The sequence below is a fragment of the Ciconia boyciana genome, chromosome 1, assembly GCF_034638445.1.
Source record: "Ciconia boyciana chromosome 1, ASM3463844v1, whole genome shotgun sequence".
Lineage (NCBI taxonomy): Eukaryota > Metazoa > Chordata > Aves > Ciconiiformes > Ciconiidae > Ciconia > Ciconia boyciana.
In genome coordinates, this window is record NC_132934.1 from 103232969 (window position 1) to 103248103 (window position 15135).

The 15135-nt window shown below is 52.8% G+C and overlaps 1 protein-coding gene across 5 annotated transcripts in view; it reads left to right on the forward strand.

Annotated features, from left to right (window-relative positions):
• Positions 1 to 5812: 5812 nt before the first annotated feature.
• BCL9 (BCL9 transcription coactivator) overlaps positions 5813 to 15135 on the forward strand; it is a 60944-nt gene continuing 51621 nt past the window's right edge. For 3 of the 5 annotated variants that reach the window (XM_072885792.1, XM_072885764.1, XM_072885819.1), the window contains exon 1: positions 5814 to 6074. The gene's annotated coding sequence lies outside the window, so the exon portion shown is untranslated. Of the gene's footprint in view, positions 6075 to 15135 lie in introns of all 5 variants that reach the window. The other 2 variants (XM_072885828.1, XM_072885801.1) reach the window with 2 other exon arrangements.

Sequence of the window (15135 nt, forward strand, 5' to 3'; positions counted from 1 at the left end):
GTATGTTTTCTTTTAAACTTTGACTCCTCTTTGTCTCTGGCGATATCTCCTGCGACAGATGCTGGCCTCTTTGCTTGCTCTAAATTCTGTTGTACTTACCTCATTACTCTCCTAATGACGAGCTGACAAATGCTTTCGCTTGATTTACTGGCGGTGTTACAGGTGTGTGGAACACTTGTCAGTACCTTGCTACTACATGCCTAATTTTTCAAACGGCTGGGTGTGCTAGCTTCCTTTGCAAAAACGTCCCTGCACATTTACCTGGTATTATTCCCCTGCTGTGGGCTTCATCACATACTTGCACCCAAATCTTCCAGAGCTATGCCCTAGGATTTCCCACCCCACCCCCCAAAAAAAAAATCAGGCCCTACATGCAGGTATTGATGTCACTGGCCTTCCGATAAGAAGAAGTGAGCAGAGAAATGGCATGACAGAGCAGCCCTCCACCTGGTTGTGGGTACTCTGGACCAAGGATGGTCTGGTACCCACCCTGAGACAGGCAGCAGGGCAGTGTGCGTCCCTGCTCCTCCTACCCTTGTGAGGAGCTCCCGGCTGCCGCAGCCCACGGCGCAGGTCTGCACCCCGCCTTTCACTTCTCATCTGTTTGTCTTTTTAAACCAGAAAAGGACGTTTTCGCTGATCAAACCCCAGAAAACAGACCTTGCCACCACCTGCACGGGCGCATCACTGAGATCAAACAGAGGTTTTGGAGCGAGGGAGCAGGGCAGGTGAGAGGTCTCCAGGCATCGCACGGCGATGGAGCGGGAACTGCTTGGCAAGGGAGGAACATCAACATTTCGCGCACACATTTCTTCACCAGTTGGGCAGAGCTCTTCTGCTCTTCTGGTTGTGTTGCTAGGAGAGGAGTGCTCTGCCCTCTTCATGGCTATGAATAGCTCGCTCTTGTTTATTCAGCTCAGCTCCGCCTGCTGGTTACAACCACAACCGGCACCATCTCATTGCATGACACCACCATAAAACAATGCAAGTGCGAGAGGAACAGTCCCCCCTCCGGCTGAGAAGACTTCAGGATACCTCTCCGGTGCACCGCTCCAGAGTCGTCCTTCTCCTCTCGCCACACTCCATGGCACATCCTCTGCCTCCAGCAGAAAGGTCTAAAAACAGCTGAACGTTGCACTGTCACCCCCAGAAAGCAACGCTGAGAGGCAGGACCTGCCAAATCAGGGCATGAGCTCAGAAATTTGGCTTGAAAATAAATGCACGATCATTTCAAGGTCCTTTTCTGCTATTCCAGTGTCGGAGCCTTTCATGAGCTTGAAAAGTTACTTTTCCTTTATTAGTGAAGGCTGAGATTCTCATATAAGCCCATGAATCCAAGAACAGGGACTTTAAGAAAAGTAACAGATGGCTTGAAAATTGGCCATAATGGGATTCCCGAGATTTTCTTAAGAATATTTTGTCTGAGGTCTGACTGGGAATGAAGCATCTACGGCAATGGAATTAGATGGGCTGTATTGACAATGGGAAAAACTAATGGGGCTGAGCAAAAGACTCTCCAAAGTGCTGCAAAATGTGACCAAACACAGCACTTCAGAACGTCTGCTCCAAGGGACAGAGGGACAGGCAGCAATCACAACCAGGCTACAGATTATGAGATGGGCTGCGTGTGTACGGGCAACCAGAGAGAGCCATGCAAGTTCAGAGTAGCAGCGTAGACACACAACTCCCAGCTTTCAGAACAGCCTGGGCACTGGACTGAGAAGAGCAAGTACCAGGCAAGGCAGAGCAGCATCGATCAGAAGAGGTATGGATGGCTGCTGCACAGGTACAGATGAACCACCTCTTCTTTTTCAGCATCATGAGCTTCCATGTGTGCATATTTCCCTGGACATCTCATCTTTCTCCACCTGGAAATTTTGTCGGCATGAAATCTGAATACTGCATATGTTTATCCAGAGTTTCCACATGCCCATCAGGCCTTTCAGATAGCCGGGCTGCTGAACATCCGGAAATTCAGGATAGGCCGACAGCACACTGGGGAGGTGAACTGTATAGCATGCACGCACTATGTCTAATGAATCTAAAAATTGTCAGACCTGCTGGGCATATGCTGTGCAGATGATCTGCATATGTACAGTATGCCCAGCGTGCTCTAAAGGTCTCTGGTCTACCCTGCATGCGCAGAACATCTATATGGTGCAGGTGTTACGTATTCCTGCTCGGGAAACAGGATGAACGTAAAGGGTTTTACACATTCTTCATATATTTGTAGAGGAGGGAACAGCTGAATGCTTCAGTGCAGTAGACAAGGAAACTTAGGTATATTCATACGTATGGAAGCTAGACTATCCTATTACATGCTACTTGTTTTACAGCAGCCACCGAAACAATATAACTGGGGTCGGGATCCTATTATACAAGACATTGTACATGCACACAGTGAAAAGGTGTTATTCCCCCCCACTCCCCCTCAAAATCCCCCACCATATAATCTAAATTAGTATTAGTGCAAGAAAGGGGCATTGTAATTCCTTCCTGACAGATAGGGAAATGAATCCCAGAGATGAGCCAAATAAAAGGAAGCTCTTCGTCTCCTAAAGCACGATACAGGTGAATTTTAGACATCTGAGTGCAAATTATGATCCTCCAAACCCTTGTTCAGCTGATGCCTCGTGCTGGGGATGCCCAGACCCCTCCGGCCCATCGGATTTGACAGTGAGGCCCCATGACTTTAGCAGCTCTGCTCTGCACCTATCTGGGAAAGCCTCCTGCTTGCCAAGGCTAAGCACAGCAGCAGCAGCAGGAGGAGCCGGCCACAAAACGCCTCTTTGCCTAAAGGAGCAAGCCTCCAGGATGGACTCTGTGCAAGCCCCCAGAGAGGCTGATGCTTCTGTTTAAGGTGCAGTGTCCAAAGGGGTTAAAGCACCCATGGAGGATATGGAAGACCCAGCCTGCCCTGCCTCCTCTGCCCCAGGGCTTTCCTGTCTGCATCTCCCATGGACATGCTCCAGCTCCCGAGCTGCTGTCTGTTTCAGAGAGAGGGCATGCTCACCTCTTCTGCCAAAGGCGTTATGATTTTCTTACAAGAGTTGTGGCTTCCCTGGGCACACACACACACCCGAGAGGAAGCATCTGCAGGAATCACCAGCCTGGCTGTTCAGGGTTTCAGCGGAGAGGAGGGGGAAGCCCCCGCTCCAGTCCACTCTCGAGCGACCACTTCTGACTTCTACCTCATGTCTCTTTAATGTAAAATTCATAAGCAGGCGCTGGGCAAAGGGACCCATGTTTTCCTTCGTACATGGAGTGCCATGAGATCAATGAGATTAAACATGTGCTTACATGCTGTCCTGAATTGGGGCCATGAGGAGAGCAATGGGAAAGTAAACAGAAGAGAAACGTTATGGAAATGAAGGAAGAGGGAAAAATCACCCTGCCAAGAGCAGTAGCTCTCATCAGCTGCAAGAAGATATGGCCTCACCCAGAGCTGATTAGGCATTAGGAAGTCCAGGGACTGGAAAAGAAGACCAAGTCATCTTCATCAACGTTCAAAAACGACCTGAAAGAGTGCGACTTGGAGCAGTGGAGAAAGGCTACCTACTGGGTGCAGCCATTCCCAGAGAAGGTAAGTTTAGCCCTGGGTTGTTTTTCCCCATTAGTAGAATGTGGGTACTTGAAATAATCAGGCTTCAACCTGTGACAATACAGAGAGGCTTTTGTTCTCCCTTAAAAGACTCAGAAATCTTGAGCTGGATGTTAGGCTCAGGAGACCGTCAGAGCCTTGCTGCGTAGAGCATGCATGGCTGTGTAGAGCATGCATGGCTGCAGACCCTGCCGTTGCGGAGACTGCGGGAGCTGAAGCTGGACATGATGACCCTTCTGCGTATAATCTGTCTTTGCTTTCAACAGGATGAGCGTGGCAGCCATCCTCTTCTGAGGACTTGTAGTGCCATGCTCCCAGCATTTGCCGAGGTGAGTCCTGTTGAAGACTCTGTGCCTGCCCCCGCTGCTTCCCGCAGCCGGCTCAGGGGGGTTGGCTGACACCTTTGCCCAAGGCTTTGGTGAGAGCACGCTCTACCAACTCCCAAGTGCCTGATTGCAAATGGTTTGATTTGGTTTTCCTGCCTGTCCAATTCTAGACTGTACGCTCTTCCACCTTTTTATATTCTCCACGTTGCCTTCAGTCCTTTCATCCAGATCTCTTGGCTCTACCCTGCTCTTCCAGCTGGGAAATGTGTAAGATTGTCTCTGATTTTCCAGCCTTCTCTCCTGGCTTTGCTCTTCCCCTTCTCCTTTCTCCCCAGTCGATCTTGGTTGCAGTCTTCCTTCCCTACTTGACCTCTATTTCTCTTTCCTGGGAAGCACCTCATTTGCATCTGTCCTAGTATCCAAGCTACAAATTAGACCTGGTTAACATTTCTCACAGTGAAACCCTGACTGGTATAAAGCTTTTGAGTTTGGGGCGACTGTAGGAGCTCTGGTTTTGGGAAGTGGCTTTTTGATTGAGCTCTGGCGTTCAAAAATGTGCATTCTCCCTTCTGAAACAGCTTCAGATGATGACCTTGGGTAGGTCACTTCATCTGCCTGAATCTGTTTTACCGCTTGTTAATAAGATAGAAATACTTGCCCGGGTTAGTAAAATGTCTTTAAAATCATTGGACAAAAACGGCTATCCAAGTGGTGATTATTATCATCATTATTATAATTATATTTATTAAATGAAACCAGCTGATGCTTGTGCAACACTCTTCTGGGCTCCGCAGACCTTTTCCGCTGAGACTCACAGAAAAAAAACTTTTGTTGTCCCTGGACAGGGATGTGTTTTTTGAGATCGAGTTTTGTGGTTTCGTTATGAAACGTATGACAGTCGGTCATGTGGCTTGCTTTCTGGGCCGAGTGAACCCTGCTGAACCCATACGTAAGGCAGCACAGAGTTTAATGATTCACGCCGGGTATGTTTTGGTTTAGCTTTTGCTGGACGGAGGGCGTACAAACCTGAACGTGCAGGGAACCTTCTCAGCCGAAGTCACCGAAAAAACTTTGCCCAAATCTCCGCGAGCCCGGACCCAGCATGGCCCCGCCGTTGGGCGAGACCCTTTTTGGGCGTCTCGGGTTGTCAGAGCCGGCCACGCCTGGAGACACCCAGACTTTCCCCCTGGAGAACTAGGCTGCCTCGCCCCTGCCGTCCACAGGGCCGGGGGCTGCAAAAATTTTCGGGAGCCCACGAGGGCTTGTTTTTTGTGCCTCCTCTCCTCGCCCTTCTCTCCCGCCTCCTGCCACCGCCTTGCCGGGAAGAGGGCTCGCGGCTGCGGGGTGCAGCTGACCCCGGGGCTGGCTCTCCACCATTTGGCGAGCGAGGCTATTTGCGCGACCCTGGGGGAAATGAGGCAAATTCTCCGCCGGCTCCCCTGCTGCTAACGACCCTCGAGGAGCGGGAGCGCCGGAGGAAGACAGAGTTCGCGGCGGCGCTTGCGAGGAAGGGATGCGGTGGACATGTATTATCTACTTCGCGCGTTTCCCGTTCGCTTTTCTGCGGGAGCCCGGCATGCCGTCTGAGGGAGGCGGGAGGCTGGGAACCCCGCACCCTCCCGGCGAGGCCCGGGGCCGGCTCGGCGGGGGGAAAGCGGGGCCGGCGCCTGCCATTTTCCCGGGGAGGCGGCGGGCGGCCTCCTCCCTGCCCCCGCGCCCCGGCGGGTGCGGGTGCGGGTGCGAGGAGAGGCGGCGGCGAGGCCCGGCCCGCCCGCCTGTCACCGGAGTTGGAGTTCGCATGGAGGAGGCCGGAGGAGGAGGAGGGAGGAGGCAGGAGGAGGAGGAGGAGGAGGAGGGAGGGGGACGTCTTGTTTGTGGCTTGTCAGCAGCCACTGGAGACAAGCCTCCATGTGTGAAAGCCGCTTGGCATGAATGCCTGGGCCGTACCAAGCGCCGCGGCGCCCGCGGGGGGAGGCCGCCCCGCCGCCCCGCCGCCCCGCGCAGACAATAGGCCCCGCAAGGGTTCCCCCTAAGTTGCCTTGATGCTGCCCTAGCGCCCGGCGAGCGCAGGCCGCGCCGCCGGCAGGGTCCCGCTCCCCGCCGCCGCCCCCCGACATGCCGCTCCGCGCCTTCGCCGCCTGAGGCAGGTAAGCGCCGGCCCCGCCGCCCGCCCCGGCTCGGCTCGGCTCGGCCCGGCCCGGCCCGGCCCGGCCCCGCCGCCCCCGGGCAGCCTGCGCGCCGCGCTGCCGGCGGGGGGCCGATGGCTGGCGCCGCCGCCCCCGGGGCCGCCTCCCCGCCGCCGGCTCCCCCGGCGCGACGCGGCGCGGCGCGGCGCGGCCCGGCTGCCAGCAGCGGGGGGCGGCGTGTGCGCGCCGGCATGTGTGCATGCGGGCGGGCGGCTGCGTGTGCCGCAGTCAGCCCCCGCACGCTGCCCGGCTCCCCCGGCCCGGCTCGGCCCGGCCCGGCGCGGCCCGGCCCGGCTCGGCCCGGCGGGGGGCCGGAAAGTTTTGCAGCGGGCGGGCGGCGGCGGCCGTCCCCGCGGCGCCGTGCCTCAGTTTCCCGCCGGCGGCGGGGGGATCGCGGTGGCCGGGGTGATCCCGGGACCGGCGTGGGGGGAGAGAGCCGGGACCGAGCGCGGAAGGGACAAAAAGCTCCTTCCACCTGTTGGCTTCTGTCCCGGCGGCTTCTGGGGGGCGGCGGGCCGAGGATGGGGCGGGGGAGGGCCGGGGGCGGCCGCCCTCCCCGCTGCCCTGCGCCGGGGTGAAGCCCGGCGGGGGCGGCGGGCGGCCCGGGGGAGGGTGGGAAGCCGGGGTCTTTTGTCAGTCCTCCATCCCTCTGCCTCCGGAGCCGGGCAGACCCGGGAAGTCTGCGGCGGGGATGGGAGATGTTTTTTCCCTCCTGGATGTTGGGAGATTAAATGAGATGTATTTACAATTGCCGTTTATCAGCAAGTAAATATCTGGCTCGGCGGGAGGGCAGCAATGTGAAGCTTGCTTGCTTGCCTGCTTGCTGGAGGTTTTGTGCCTGTTAACCTACTGTTGGTGAGGTGATAATGTGCAAGAGCAAAAAAAATAGAAGGCAGAGGGGAGAGAAGCCCCGATCCTCACGCCCTCACGGCCTCACTACAGCATCGGCACTGGCTTTGGTTAGAATTCAGAGGGTTATTTTTTCCTTTTGGCGTGAGATGCAGAAAGCCTCCCAGTACGCTAGGTGCATCCTCGCGAGGTCTTTTAAGTTTGTCATCTGCCATCATTCAGGTTTCATTGATTCTAGTTGTTTTGTTAAAAAATAACCTACAAGAATCGGAGCTGCACAAATGTTCGTCATCCTAATGTCCTGACACAACCTAAGCGAGGCAGGAGCCGAAAGAGGGGGAGAGAGTGAGGATATGTGCTTTCCCAGTCAAGGCTGGGAGGAGAGCATCATGTGTTGAAGAATATGAGCAGGAATGGGAGATGGGGGAGGGAGTCTAAATTGTCCTGAGACCCTATTCAATCCAGCAAGGAAGATGGAGGATCTTGCTGCTGCAAAAAAAATGTACGGCAGAAATCTCAGCCAGCTTCTCTCTGACTTGTTACCTCCCTTCAAAAAATAAATAAATAAGCAGAAAAAGAATCAAAGCAAAACCCCATGATTTGCTGTAATGTTTTCCGTGATACCTTTATCCCGCACGCTTTACAGTCAGAGAGTCCGGTGATGGAGGTATGTGAGAAGCAGGGAGAAAGGCTGAGGTTGTTTGTCACAGGAGGGGGAGAAGTATCAGATCATGTTTGAAAGGAGACTTGTCAGGCTATGAGGTAGGGAGAGAAAATGCCTGTTCCAGGCAGCTGGACCTGGGGAGGAGGAGGAGGAGGAGGCTCTGGCACCTATGGCTCTGATGCTGGGTGGAAAACCTGCGGAGAGAGGATGTAGACAGATGGGGGAGCGGGGAGGAAGGATGTCCAAGAAGACCTTGGACCGGCTCCTTGGAGGGCTTTAAAAAGAGGGGGAATTTTGAACTGAATCAGGAGATGAGCGAGGATAGAGCGTAGCTAAGCTGAACGTGATGTAGCAGGACTTTTCGGCATGGAGGAAAACAGAGGTTGTGTTTTCTGACTCGGCGGAGTTTGGGGCAGTTGGTAGCGGGAAGAGATCTTTGTAGCCAGCTCAAGGGGTGATAGCGACTCGGGCAAGGATTTCAGCTGAGAGGACGGGGAGAGAGCGTGTGGCTTGCCTTTTCCATAGGTGGTTTCTCTGGTAGGGGGACCTTCTGTTAAAATGTCTTTGTAAATTTCTGTTAATTATGTTGGAATCTGGCAACAGCAAGGGCAAAATATTCGTCTCTTGTGAAAATACGTGTGGGGACAAAATAAAGCTTTATCATGAATGCTCCTGCGCACCCAGCCCCTCCGCATGCATGGAAACAGCAAGTTTGTGCAAACACACCTGCTTGTGTAGCACATTCTTCCTCCTGAGGGGCAACGTGCACACCTTGTAAGCGTGGTTCCTGCACAGACACGGCCCAATTCTCATGTTTTCCTCAGTTTACATAATAGCTTATTCTACCAGCCTGGTAGCAGTAGTATTTGACAGCCAAGTTTGCAGTAGCACAAATTACGATGTGAGGCGCAGGGCAGCTGAGACTTAAAACCAGTATGTGCCATGTTTTAGCTTTTCCGTTCACGGCAGCGTTCCTGTGACGGAGGAGGCACATACCACAGACATCGCATGCACAAGCGACGCCATAAAAATGTTATGCACATACACATGCAGAGGATTGATCTTGGGTCAAACATACTCGAAGTTGCTCTCTTTGGGAAGAAGCTGAAGCAGCGCCTGCTCGTTGCAGACAGAGCTTGCACGCTGCTCCCGCACACGCAGATCACACGCGTGCGTGCTCCGCCTTTCCCCTCTGGGATCACCTGTTTGAATTCCAGCTGGGCTGGCAGCGTGGGGAAGTTCTGCACCCCCCTGGATGGGGATTTGATGCCCTTTTTGTTCCAGCTTGGTGCTGGATGGGCTTGAGCCACAAAAGCTTAACAACAGGCAACGCTAATGAGCCCCCGCTTGGCATGCTGAGAAGAAAGGCCAAGGGCTGAGCGGGCGTAAAAACAGTGGCATGGAGCCCCCTGGCCAGAGCCTGAGCCTCGGCACGAAGGCTGGGGAGGGAGCGGAGTCTCCGGAGTCGGGAACAAGACAGCAGCGCTGCAGCAAAGGCACGAGAGGAGACCATGTTGGGGGGAGGAGAGCAGGCTGCTGTTTCCACATCATCTGAAAACTCAACCTGCTGTCAGGACAGAAGGAAGGCTTGTGCATATTTTATGTCACTTTTCTCCTTCTAGGACAAGCTGCTGATCTGATCAGCTATGCGCTTTAAAATCCTCGACGCGCCGATCAGCAAGTATGACTCGAGGCCAATAACCAGCCTTGGCCTCCTACCTCTGCTCCTTTGTGGACAGTCGGTTGCATCCCATGCCGCCCTTCCCCAGAGATCGCGTGCACAATTACACCCTGCACGCCGCTCCTCAACTACGGCATGGGATGTGACTAGCTGCATGGAGACGGGGACAGAAAATGGCAACGTGTCAGGGCCAGAGGCAGGGGGAGGCGGGGAGGGGAGTTGGCCATTTCTTATGCTGTTTGCTGATGTCTAGAAGGAGACTAAACGGGTAAATCAGTTTTCCTTTGAACTGGTTGTGCGTTGCTCCAGTCAGCTGCTCTCGCCTCAGCTGCTCTCGCCTCCGAGATCTTCAGCGGTGGCTCAGGAGTTGGTGGGGCTGGCAGTAAGCAAAATGTATTTCACTCCTTCAGCCTGGATTTTGCGGTGCTGGGGCTGTCAGACAAGAGGGTTTCTCCTCAGCAGTTATTTGGTGCTGGTCCTGCATGGCAGAGCCACTTGAGCCACTGACATTGCTCCTACGGGCTGGAGATGTGAGCACCACTCACTGATGCTCCCTGCCCTACACCTAAGGGTGCAGGCGTCTCAGGCATCGTGGTTTTGATAAGTCTCGCACACACAAACACATTATTCCTGTGTCCTGTAAGCAAGCTCATTGCCCTAAACACCATTTTGGGACACATGGGGAAACAAATGTTTCTGCTATATGACGTGGACTTATGTACATAACTGAGTTAACATTATCCCTGCTTTATCCTTCACTTGTCCTGTTTGAGAAACGGTGGTCTCGGACATGGAGGTCTTGCAGAACTTGCGATCCTGACACTGATTTGGCGGGCAGCCTTAGGCAAATTGCTTTAAAGCTCAGATCGATCTTCCTGCTGAAATCTGTAAAATGGGGGTAATGCTGGCCCGCCTCCCGGGGAAGGAGCAGCACACCGAACTGCTTGCGTACGGTTGTGAAGTGCCGTGTGCTCCTGTGCAGACACTACAGCGGGCTCGCACACCATCGCATGAACAAAGCGTGTGGTGTTGCACTGAGTGTGACTCATGCTACGATAAATTTTGCTAGAAGTATGTGCACACTCGGCGCTCCGTTGGACAGTGAATTCTGTTTTGTCCTTCCAGCAGTAAACAGCACAACTTGCCAGTGACACGGACTGTACATGTATTCCCATAACAACAATATCATAAACATATGGTAAACCTGGTATAACAACTGCTGTCCCTGTCTCCACGCAAAACAAGGAGCCGATTAACAAAACTTGAGGCTGTCTGAGGCTGTATCTCCCCAGACTGTGATCTCATCAGCTTTCCCAAGCTAACCGCAACCTGGTCACTGCTCGGATTGTAAACTTGGGGGGGGGGGCAGTTTGCAGGAATGGCTATTTGTGATTCAGTCCGCTTCCCTCTGACTCAGTACTGAACCATCCCTCGGTAGGGTATTTGGGGATAGTACACTTAGGACGTCGCGCATCAGTTTAGCTCTTGGAAGAAATTCTGCCGTACCCGGGCTTGCTTACAGCTGAGTTTTGTCTCGGCATCTTTTGTAAAAACAAATCCCTAAAAACTACTTCTGACTATTAAAGACGCCATGGTAATTTTTGCCAAAAGAAGGGGGGGGGGCGGGGGTGGTCTTAGCCCTGGGCACTTTGCCAGACTCGAGCTCAGGAAATTGCAGTCTATCTAGGTAAAACTCCCCTGTAGTTTAAATGAAAAAAAGTATTCATCTCTTACTGTCTTAAAGGGTTAGTGCCGTGTTTCTCTGGAGCCTTAAACAGACAGTACATTCTAGCTGGAGAGGCGGTTACAGTTGCTTGCTGGGAGAAGAATTTTTTCTGCAAAAACTGGGGCTTTTTTGCATTTTTGGGATGCTTCTAATTGCAAAATGCTGTATGTATTTTAGGTTATTGCAAGGCTTGAATGAATATGCGGATCAGCATACAAGTATAAGTGCAAGGAAATACACTGGTGTGGTGTTTGTGCAGGGGGCAGGCAACTAGCAAATACATGTTTTTTCTGTAGCAGAAAAATAAGGACCAGTATTTTAGTCTTGCGTGTGTGCATCTGGGGGCTGGATTTTGTATGTTTAGCAGCAATTGCTTTTGTAAGCTGCTGCTGTAACTGGCCATGTGCAATTGCAGTAATGGAATGTGAAAATGCAACTGCACATGGACCTGTAATCTTGCATGCAAAATACTGCTGGTCTCGTTCTCCAGGTACAAAAATGGTCTGAGATTGTACTTGCCTTTCCATTTAACTGCATTCACCTGCATTTTTCAGGTGGCAGCTGTGTGTATGGAGTGCTGAATGATTTTCCTTGCTATTTTTGCTCCAAGAAGAAGGAGGAAATGAACTCATTACTAGTGATCAGGGTAGTACATGTGTTGTGGTAAGCGCAGGATGAAGCTGGGAGAGGGGGTTACAATGATAATTTCATAACTCTTTGAAACCCTGGGGAAATGCATGGGCGAAGAAGGAGAGCGAAGAGGTGAGCTTCCGTTCCCGCTACAGACGAGGAGCACTGAACCATTGAGTTGGTCAGTGGTGTCAGGATTTGTACTCACCTTCTGCCAAATCTGGTACTTTCCAGAGTCCCCCAAAACAGAACGTGCGTTTGGGCACAGACGGATGCAGGGCTGAATATCGACACCAGCAAGGGTGTCCTCGGATATTCCAGCCCAGGGCAGCGCGGACCGAAGCATGGAACGGGTTTCCTACCCCTTGCTCAGCAGGTGCATCTCAGCCCTGCCCCGGCGAGCCAGGGGCGGCCCGGGAGGATGGGGAATAGCTCACTTTCTCCACCACTTCACTCCCCGGCTTCTCTGGTGACAGTGATAACAAAGGGCTGCTAGACATTAGGTGATACGGATCTCTCTCAGCCCACTAAACCTGAGTCCCACAGGCTTCTCACTAGCCCTTGGGGCTTGGGTGTCACTGTCCGCTCACTACCTGGGGTGGCCCGGGACAGTCCCCCTGGAGACAGAAGGCTGCACCTTCTCCACAAGGTCTGGAAGCACAGATTTCTTCCTACTAAAACTGTTTATAGTTTGGGGTTATTTCTTGCCATCCTGGGTCCTTGACTGCAGTCACTTCCATTTTGCATGCTGTTCTTTGTAATTGAATCTATCGATGTATATTTAATCCACTTGGCACCACGGTTCGTAACTAGGCACTGCTTCCCAGCCTTCTGTCACTTGTTTTCACAATTACCATCTTTAAGTTAGGGTGGTTGCCTGCCGCTCAGCTTTTCGCCCGATTGCTATACTGTCTTGGAGGACCTGTGCTTGACAGTGGGGTCCACAGTCAGCACAGCTCCCATCCTTTGATCTGAACGGCAGCCAGGTGTGTAGGACTTGGGTACTAGAAGCTAATCCTGCTGGGTTTAATTCTCCTCTCTGCCACTGATTTGCTGTGTGTGATCGCGGGCAAGTCCTTTAACCTCAGATGGCCTCAGCTGACTTATCTACTCCAGAAAGGTATTGTAATGCTTAATTATAGCCAGCTCTTCGGAAACCCCCAGGGGAAAAAAAATGCATTTTATTCAGAAATGTCTCTGACCTCTCTGGCCTTTCTAAGCCGTCTTGGTGGTGCTAGGAGATATTCTCTTTCCTCCCTTAATAATGTTTCTTCAATTTTTCATCTGTACATTCACCCACTCTCTCAGCTGCATGTAAAAATGCCAAGCTGTCTGAAGTCATGGAAATATTTTTATAAGCTTGACAGCCACGACAAACATTCCTCCTCAGCAATAAACAAACAAGGTACACAACCTGCCATTAACATCAGTTTATAGCAGAGAGACCTTCGTCACTCATTGACGAGGGAATCCTAGACAATTCCTGTGCTAGCAAGCCATAAAGTAGTGTTGTCTGCGGTTAGGAAAATACTGGATCCTTTGGGTTCCTGTGTGCAGTGGGTAACTGGGAAGCTCTGTTTGCCCATGTGTGTACAGGAGTGCAAACAGGCACCAGGTATTTGGTTTATCCAGGGCTCTTACAAACTATATTTGGCTCAGGCATACATGGTGTTGGGGGCTTGGTGTTTGTTTGCACACACAAACCCCCTGTTTTCCATAGTGGCAGTTGAAACGTAAAGGTGGTGCAAATTAAACTGGATAAATACTAGACACTTAAAAAAAAAGCTGCAAATGAAAGGTGTTAGTGAGCGTTGCAGGAGCAGAGCCCCCGTTGCACAGCCTCCTGCGCACCCCACTTCTCTTTTCCTTGCAGCTGGCTGTAAGCAGGTAGGGTTGGCAAGTACCTGAACCCGCACTGCAACATCTTCTCCCCGCGGGTAATTCTCCACGCAAGCACTCAGACATTGCTTGTTTTGGTGTGTTCTAGTTTAATTTACTCTGAATATGTCTAAATCCTGATCTCCAGAGACTTTGGTGTTGGCGAAAAAAGAGCAGGTGCTGCTCTTTTTCCTATGCTACTTTGGTTTATCTCTCATTTTTCTAGCAGGCCCTCTTTCTACCATCTTTGGGTAGTGGGCTCTCTCTGGTGTGCTCAGGAGAAGAAAGTCAAGGCTGTTCTTCACCTGTGTCTTTGACGGAGGACTTTAAGTAGGCAGCGAAGCTCCTTTCTACCATCTCACTCATTCACTGCCTCTCTCAGTCTCTGTGCCTTACTTCCTCCCTTCTTAAAATGAGGATGACAACTCTTCACTCTGCTTTTGCAAAACCTTTGAAAGCTGAGGAGAAAAGAGTGCAGGGTTTTCTTCCTTCCTGGGAGACCATAAATCTCTCCTCTCCTCTCCTCTCCTCTCCTCTCCTCTCCTCTCCTCTCCTCTCCTCTCCTCTCCTCTCCTCTCCTCTCCTCTCCTCTCCTCTCCTCTCCTCTCCTCTCCTCTCTCCTCTCCTCTCCTCTCCTCTCCTCTCCTCTCCTCTCCTCTCCTCTCCTCTCCTCTCCTCTCCTCTCCTCTCCTCTCTCCTCCCCTCCCTCCTCCTCCCCTCCCTCCCTCCCCTCCCTCCCTCCCTCCCTCCCCTCTCCTCTCTCCTCTCTCCTCTCTCCTCTCTCCTCTCCTCATTTTAAGAGTTCTTATTATATTCTGTCCCTCTAGGTCTCCTCTACTTCCACCGCTCTTGCAATCTGTCTCTCTCTGCTGTTTCCACATCCCCTTCTATTTGCAGCTCCCTTCCTTCTGTTCATGTCATTTTCTTCTCTCACCCTGTATCTTCTACCCTCCCCCACTATTCATGCGCCGCACACTCTTCCTATTGCCTCTCTCTAGCTTATTCCCCAAATTCCTCCCTTGTGTGTCTCTCCGCCGTGAACCCCTTTTTGTTGTCCCCGGCTGTGTGTCCCCGCAGCCTGGCCGCAAGGGAGCTGCCGGTGGGGCTGGCTGGCCGGGGCCCGCGCGAGAAGGACAGGGCGTGGGATCGGCCGGACAGCCCCCCACTGCGGCCATGGCCCGGCCACCGGCCAGGCAGGGTGGAGCTTGCCCTCTGACTGAGCAAGGTGAGACTCCCTCCGCTTGTGCGCCGACGGCTTTGGACAGGGCTGCCTCGGTCTTGTTCTGAGCTGCAGCACGGTTGTCACTTCAATGTCCGTGTGCTTTATTTCACCCTGGGAGCCTGATGAAGTCTGTAGTCTCAAATTTTGTCTCCTGATGTGACCTTACCTCCTTGACATGGCCTCGTGACTTGTTCTGGTCCTGGCCCGTTGTCCTGCTCTCGCTCCCCCGACTTCCCCCTGGCTCTCGACACTCTGCCCTGAAAACGTGGGTTGTGTTCTGCCTGGCTGCTTGGAGACGTCTGTGGTTGTCAAGAGGAGGGTGACTGTCCCCCTGCATCGCTCCCAGCTGAGTGCAGGGTCCCATCCTCTGCC